The sequence below is a fragment of the Microtus oregoni genome, unplaced genomic scaffold (genome assembly GCF_018167655.1).
Source record: "Microtus oregoni isolate MIOR12 unplaced genomic scaffold, Mior012 000013F_ref0000133, whole genome shotgun sequence".
In the NCBI taxonomy this organism is placed as follows: domain Eukaryota; kingdom Metazoa; phylum Chordata; class Mammalia; order Rodentia; family Cricetidae; genus Microtus; species Microtus oregoni.
The window spans coordinates 17,332,536-17,340,583 of NW_024543072.1; the positions used below are offsets into that span (position 1 = coordinate 17,332,536).

Below are 8,048 nucleotides of genomic sequence, written 5' to 3' on the forward strand. Positions count from 1 at the left end.
CCAGCAAGGCTCCAAGTCTTAGCGTTATGAGCCCATCCCCATTTTAGCAGCTAAAGAAAGCTATTTCAACAGATTTCTAGGCCTGGCCCCACTCCAAGGACAAGCTAAAAAACAGTTTCTCCAAAATCTCAGCTTAAAACCCCAACCCTTAGCCATGAAGCCGCATGTACCTTTCAAGAAACGGAACCATAGGCATTCCTGTGCCTAGTCTTGCTAAACGGTTACACACATGGTCTAAAAGCCCCCCTTTAATGGGTGTGTCAATAAGTACTCTGCACTAAAAAGCACGGATGTACTTCCTTCACATGATTTTGCCCCTAAGGAATAATACAAAACCCATCCCAGCCTTTCTTGCTGCCTAGGGGATGACACAATGGCCATTAGAGCAAGTGGGGGCCACGGTATAGGGAGAGACCTGAACAACAGGGAGTGGTCCATGAGCACAACCCTGGCTGCACACAACTTCAACCCCAGGAACAATACAGCTGGCTGTTTCATAATGGCTTCAAGCTCACAACTGCCCAGGGCTCAGAGAACAGAGGCCAGGGAGGGGACAAGTAAGCTTTCCTGACTGTAAAGTGTTCAACAAATGACTCCCCCCAAAACAAGCACAAACGGGATCTCAAAGCTACTAGGACCACCCTAGCAACAAACCTAAAAGCTGGAAGCACCTCCTGCTCCCTTGACAGGGCCCAGTGCAAGGTCAAGGCACGTTCTACCAGGAACCCCACCTTTTATTATTTCTTCAAGGTTCCCCCACCTCAGGGAGGCTCTGAGTCTCCAGGGCATATCCTGTTTCACCATACTGGTCTTCTCAGGGGAAAACTTCAGAACTCAGAGGGGGTTCTGTGCAGAACCTGCCATCACTGTGGTACCTAGGTCCATCCTTTTCCTATGCTTGTGGCCATTCAGGGACACAAACACTCTCCACTACCACAGACTCTTTTCTTGGTAGCACCCCCCCCTCCCAACTTATCCTGTTTACACCACGGCTTGTATTCCACAGGAAGCAACTAGGACAGCAAGAGACAATGCCCGTGGAGAGGCAGGGTGACTGCAGAGAACAGGCATGATCTCCAGTCTGCCTCTGCAGGAACAGCTACTGGTCATGGGGGCCTTCCCTTTGGAGAAGTGAGTAAGCCCTACCTGCAGCCAGCAGGTTTTCCTCAGAGCAGAAGGGAGCCTTGCTCCTAGAAGACTGAGATGAGAAGAGCTTCAGGCAGACAGATCAGTAGGTCACCTGCACCAGGGACACAGGGATGGATGACCAATGAAAGAGGGGACAGATAGAAAACCAGAGAAGTCTCCCTCTTGGAGAAGGGAAGAGCATGCAAATCAGAAAGACAACTGGGTAGACCCAGGGAATGGAAGGGGGAACCTATGGCTCCTCTTTTGTGCAGACCCAGGGAATGGGAGGGCCCACCTATGGTCCCTCCATTGTGCAGACCCAGGGAATGGGAGGGACCAAATATGGTCTCTCTACTGTGTGGACCCAGGGAATGGAATGGACCACCCCCATGGCTCCTCCATGACCTAGAGCAGAGAAAAGAAGAAAGTCCTAGGCTGGTAGGGGCTGCAGAGTGGTCCCACTGGTTTGTGTAGAACTGGAGAAGCACAAGACAGAAGCCCCTCTGCAGCTGTAGAGGATTTCAGAAAAGAGAATGCCCGTGATCGGATAGCCAATAGACCCAGAAGCCCAAAGTTTGGAGATGGGGGCTGCAGAGACACGAGGTCCTGTTGCAGAGGGGTACGCGCTGCAACAAAAAGACTAAGGTTTCAATGGTGAACACCTTCAGTTCTGGAGCCTTACTGACAGTGTCAGAAGGAATGGTACTACTGGTTGGGAAACCCCCACAGGAGAAAATGTCACTCCTGAGAAACAAATGTGGGTGATCATGAGCCTAGCCAGTGTAAAAACTCACAAAATGGAACAAAGGATACTGAAAGGATCCAGGCCTTCACCAAACTTTAGCCAAGTGCTCTAAACCCTCTGTTCAATCAGCTCTGTCCAATCTCAGATTTGTGGAGGCCTGTTCTCACATGAATCCTGCTAAGTCAATTTATCCCCCAATTTATTACCAAATTCCTCATCCTTCTTTATCCCCCACATAATATCTGGCCACTTGGCTTGCCTTGAGGAAGAACCCTATGAGGTCTATTCAGCTGAAAGTGTCTCCTACCCTCAAAAATTCTCTAGGATCCTGGCATACTGCTCCCTGGCTGTAAGTTCTGACTTTCCTAGGGTTCTGGAATTGAGCCCAGTCTCTCTCCCCTACTTAAAAACCTTGTTGCAGCCATTTTGAATAGTTCACCGTACCACGTTAACATCATTTTCTCCTTTAAACATGGAGTTCCTCAGGGTTCCAGGACTCAAGGCCCTTCCCCCTCACCTAGAGTATCACTAACACTTGGGTATGGAGTTGGTCACCTCCTACAAGCCTCAGAAGACTGGTTTCACGAGGACCAGGAGTACAGGCTGGTCAAGAAACAGAGAAGCCATGGAGAGGGGCATTTAGGGCCAGCGTGGGAAGCAAAGAAGCAAAGCTGGACATCATCAACACTGAGACTATACAGTGCCAGTGCTGGGAGTCCCACCAGAGCATGAACTGTGCAGCGGATCTGGGGCACTAAAGCTGAGGTAGGTATTTTCCTTATCCTCTGAAACTTTGAAGGAGACCCTGCTGAGGACTCCCTGATCATGCTGAACCCGTTCCCCCACCACACCAACCAACAAAAACTAACAAAAGAGATTTATCTCAGGGGACACTCATTCCCTTCTAGTTGCTGTAAGGACACTGGTTGGATGTCAGAGCTACAACATCCTCAAAGTCCCTGTTTTTGAGTGTTTGTTGGGCTCTGTAACATACAAGATCACAGACCCAATGGCTGGGGCACACAGCCAGAAAAAACCCAGAGAGAAGGTTTACCAGCCTTGACCTGGCTCTTCCCCAAATCTTCCCCACCACCTCAGCTCTGCAAGATGACTGAGAACTCAAGAGTCTAGAGGACACCATTAGCTTACCTCCTACCAGTATGCCAACAGCCACTTTAGACATCTATTCTGGTCCTTAGACACAGTATACAGACCAAGAGAGCCCAAGGAGTCTGACTGATAGATGTGGGCTCTGGCTGCTTAAAAAGGGAGGCAGAGGGAGGCAGAACAGATCCTAAGAGGTGAACAAGTCAATTGCAGTCTGCCCAAGCCCACTTACACTGATTACCAGACCTACTACTTCCAAAGAGAAAACCCACAGCCCCGCCCAGCCCCACCCAACCCTCAAGGGTGGAGGAAGCAGAGTTCCCAGAATCAGCTGTTGGTAAGCACTTGCTGGGAACTGCCCGAAAGATAGCAGCTGTCCCCAAACAGCATCAGGGTCAGGCCCAACCCAGAAGCCTGAGACTGTGGTTCCTCAAACCTAAAGTGTGTACTGGATTCTCAGCAGCCAAGACAGGCAGGGCAGGTCTGATTTAGCTCCCTTCAAAGAGGAGAAAAGATGTAACTCCAGTCTAGGTTGCACAGCTAGCAATGAGACATCAGCCAAAGGCTGGCCTCCTGACTGCCCGTCTGCAAGCTGGACTGTTGGGCATCTTCATGCTGAGCGGACAGGTGCATCAACTGTCGCACACAGGCCAGGTCCTGTCCTGAACCAAGGCAAGTTCTTGCTCTGTCTGAATCAAAGCAGAGGGATGGAAGAGAGTGGCCAGGAGACCACGAAACCCGAAGTAATTTATAAACTGGAGGCGGCACCGCTACACTGCAGGAAAAGGCAAATCGAAACGCTGCCCATTCACCAGGCCAAAGACTCTGAAAACAACCAAGCACAGCCTATTCTGGTCTCGAGTGACCAGCCAGGAGCTGCAACAGGCCTTTACGTCTCCTGCCATTGCACAGAGGGGAAACAGGGGCCCTGAAAAAGCAGTACCCATGCCTAAGAACCAATGGCAAACCAACCTTCACAAAGAATAACCCCAGGTCTCCCCACCTCTACTCATGGCCCCTGGCTGATATGCAGACAGAACACAAAGCAAAACCCAGTGTGGCTAGAGAAAAGCATCCAACAGGTTTCTATCCTGTCCTTCTCTCCAGTCACCCTAGCAAATAGGCGCTCTGCTCCACGCGCACTGTCCCGACGCTTGGCCCCAGTCACATGAGCAATTCTTAGAGCATGGAAATGAAGGGCACCTCTACCTGCTCGGCTTCTAGGAAAAGTAACTTCACATCCAGGCAAGGACGGGAAGTGCAACGTGCTCAACAGTCACTGGCCACAAGAGAAGGGCGGCCAAGCCTGCTTTCCTGCCCACAGGCCACAGGCAGGATTATCTCTCTGCAGACACAAACAGCCAGCAGCAGGAAACAGGGATTGTCACCTCCATTAGCAGCCTCTAGGCTGGGACTTCCTGCTTTAGAATAAGCATGGGAATTAGGTGATGAGGAAAAGGGTACTGCAGGAGCTCCAGTCACTTCTGAAGGGTCAGAGGAAAGAAGTACCAAGGTCTTTAAAGACCACCTCTCCATCCCTAGGGTTCAGTCATGTTTATTAAGCATCTACCTTTCAAATGGGGCAAGCCCATCTTTAAAAAGCATTTCTTTGATTAGTTTACAAAAGCGTTCTTAATGGCACAGAGACAAAGAACGAAACTAGGACCCAGAGCTTGAGGAGAAACAAGTGACAGCCAAGTATAGGCTTCCTGCCATTCATTGTTTCTGACTTCAACCCCCAACCCCACCCTGACCCTGAAGGTGACTACAGACGTGTTACTTGGTGTAGCCACATCTGCCACAAATGGGCAGCCACAAATGGGCAGAAACGATACGAGTCAAGACTCATCGGGCTATGTCTAAGTGACTGGGGATATGAACTAGGAACTGGTCTACTATAATGGCATCATAAAGCAGATAAGTGATGTGATGTAAATGTGGAGATGGAAAAAAAAAAGACTTTGGTATTAACCAATCAAACCCTGATCTCTACAGAAGGTGTGGCCTCTCCAGCCATGCTTGCAATGCTCTGGCCTTGTAGGGCAGACATTACAGTCAGGGCAAACCGTCAGGGATTTAGGGGTGGTATGTCCTAACTAATCTTGGTAGACAGTTGAGACACGTGGAAGCTGGGCCTTAAGGGAACCTGTACTGAAGGACTCACTAGTTCCGCCTTGGGCCAGGCTTTCGCACTATGTTTAAGCAACTCCAGGAGGAAGGCATCTCTTAATGAGAGGCTCCAACTCTCAGGCAGAGACCACAAGGAAATCACTTTGACCTTTCTGGGCCATAGTTTGCTCATTTGTAAAATCAGGTTGTTAATGTCTACCACATTGAGTTGTTTCAGGGATTAAACAATTAAAGGAAGGCTGAGACAGTGGCTTAATATAAGTCTCCATAACTACTAAGCCTTAACAAACTCACTATTATGCCATGTAAAAGCTGTACATTTGATCATAAGTTCATTAGATTTTAAACAAGCAAAGAGTTCTCAGGACTGGCATTTTTAGGTGTTGTAAAAAATAATTCTGTTTAACTTCTCTGCTAAAGTTAAACAAGGTCAAATCCCTAGGCACATGGTGGCCCAGGGTAAGGCCCCGGAAGTGGTTAAAGAACCCAGGGCTTCCCTGCACCCTGGCCTCTTTGTAATTTCGCCTCATTTCTATAACCTGCAGGGCAGGCTCCTCCCCACCCACACAAGGCATGAGTTTCATCCTCCATCAGAAACACAGCAAGGGAGAAGCCCTCACCTGTTCTCAGAGAACACACAGTTGCCAGTTGCACTAAAGAAGAGGGTGGGAGGGGGGTGTCTTCCCAGGGCAGACAACCCTTCCTCTTTGGTGCCTTTTCTTCTTGGAAATAACCAAAACCTTTGGAGGATCAGTGGCTCAGATGGTTTGACTGAATGGAGCAACTAGGCCTAGGTCAAGCTCATATCAATAAACACCACTGACCACCTACTGGTCAGGAGGTAAAAGCCCAGGAGTGTCCCGCTACAGCACAGGGCACCACAGTCTCTGAAACACATTAGGTGGTTCAAAGAGGGTCCAAAAATGTAGAGAGGTTGCAGAATGTACAAATGTAGAAAGTAGGGCAGAAGAATTATGAATTCAAGGCAACCCTGGCTTACACAAGACCCTGACTCCAAAAAGAAAAACATTCTCAGAATAGGCTACAAGGCTTCGGGACAGCAGAAATCTGCACTTCTTTTTAAGGGTTCCAGAGCCCAGGAGTTTTGAAAGGAAGGGTGTCTCCTTGCAACTTCTGAGCTGTTAGAACGTGGGGCCCCAGATTTCCCCATAAAGAAGGAAGCACTCAGCAGGCACCAACTTCTACTTAGAAGTCAAGGGTCTGTGTAGAAACTGTCCAGTATTTGGCAGACAACTGACCCACAATCACCAATCCTAGGGACAACCTCCTAGAGAGCTGGGAACACACCTGCTACAGACTCCAAGCCAGCGTCCTGCACACGCTGCCCAACACATCTCGATGTCCCCAAACACCACCGTCCTTATACAGCCATTAAGTGTTCACTATGGCTCTGCAACCAGCTCCAGGCAAGCACTGGCTTAAGACACTGAGTTTTGGGAATACTGACCGCCTCTCACCGGAGAACGAGTTTCACTCCTCCAGACAGCAGTTTCTGAGGTTCAGGACCGAAGTCCCCATTCGCACACTTTCCCCACCCTCTGCACTGCACGCCTAACAGGGAAGGAATGGGGGCTGCAACCTGGGCCGAGCAAAGGTAAAGCTAGAACCAAAACTTGTCCAAAGCTCGGGTTAGGTCAGGGATCGGGCTCTACTTCCAAACACAGCCTCTAGCGACCAGCACCGAAATGCCGGCGTCGCCACCTCCTCAAACTCCGGCAGGACAGCGTGGGACCCGGAGGCTGGAAGCAAACTCAGGGTGGGTGGGGGCTGGGCGACCGTCCCCCTCACCCGGGACCGGAGCTGAAGAAGGCGCCCTCCGCTGGGCTCACAGGTGAGGAGCGGCAGAGCCCAGGCGGCAGCAGGGTGCAGCCACACCTTCCGGGGCGCCCGCCGAGCCTCTCACTCCACACAGCGCCCGAGTTGGGCTCAGCGGGGTCCCGGCGGCGGCCTCCAGAGCTCGCCGGCGGTCTCAGCAGACAAAGCCCGCGCCGCCCGCGGAGCCGCCCCCCGCCAGGCAACGGAGTCCCGGGGCCGAGCGGGGACGCAGGGAGCAGCCGCCGCTGTCCCGAGGGGACGCTCACCAGGACCAGCCCGAGACAATGAGGACAGGCCCGACGCTGCAGCGGGGCCGCGCGGTCTACTTACCCGGGCGCGGCAGCGGCAGCGGTGGCGGCGGCGGCGGCGGCAGCACGGCCCGGTCGGCCGAGGAAGTTAGACCAAGTTCGGCGGCGCAGAGCGGGAGGGCGCGACTCGGGCCGTCCGAGCGGCGGGGGCGGGGCGCGGAGGGGCGGGGCCGCGGCGGAGAAAGAGGCACCGCTTCCCTGCGCCGCTCTGCCGCCCCACGCGTCTGGCCCACCCGGGCCCCGCCCCTGACGCTTGCTCCGCCCACACAAGGCAACACCCCATCGCTCGCTCCTCCCCCGCAATAGGGCGGGGCTCCCGCCGCTCGACCCGCCCCCTCGGCCATCAATCTGCACACCCACCCCCGGCTACCCCTCCCACCTTGATCTCCACGCCCCGCCCGTGCCCCGCCCCCACTGCTCACCCCGCCCTGAAAGCTGCCTGCCTTGGGTAGTGGAGCGGATCGCTGGCCCGCCCCTTTGTCCGGCTCTGGGCGGTGCCCCAAACGGGATTTACCCGGATCCTCCCTCTCGGAGGCTCCACGAAGCTGGCGGAGCTTGGATTCCGGCCAGTCACTTGTGGTGGCCAGTTGAGCGCTTGGCCGAGTTAAGCTATGCAAATGCCCCTCCGGCCTTAGTCCCTGACCCGGCGGGAGCTGAGCCGGGGAAAAAAGCGAGTTGTGAGATTCCTTGTCTCAAGGGATGGCTCGGGGTGACTTGGAGATGGAAAAAGATTGGGGGGAAAATGGCTGGTTTTAAGATGGAAGACGTTCCTGCTTAGCCTTGGGAGCCAGAGG

General features: G+C 52.8%; 1 protein-coding gene across 1 annotated transcript in view; it reads right to left on the reverse strand.

Moving 5' to 3' along the window:
• The window catches only part of Tspan14 (tetraspanin 14), a 56,561-nt gene extending 49,094 nt beyond the window's left edge, over positions 1 to 7,467 (reverse strand). The window contains exon 1 of the mRNA XM_041663041.1: positions 7,277 to 7,467. The gene's annotated coding sequence lies outside the window, so the exon portion shown is untranslated. The remainder of the gene's footprint in view (positions 1 to 7,276) is intronic.
• Positions 7,468 to 8,048: the final 581 nt, after the last annotated feature.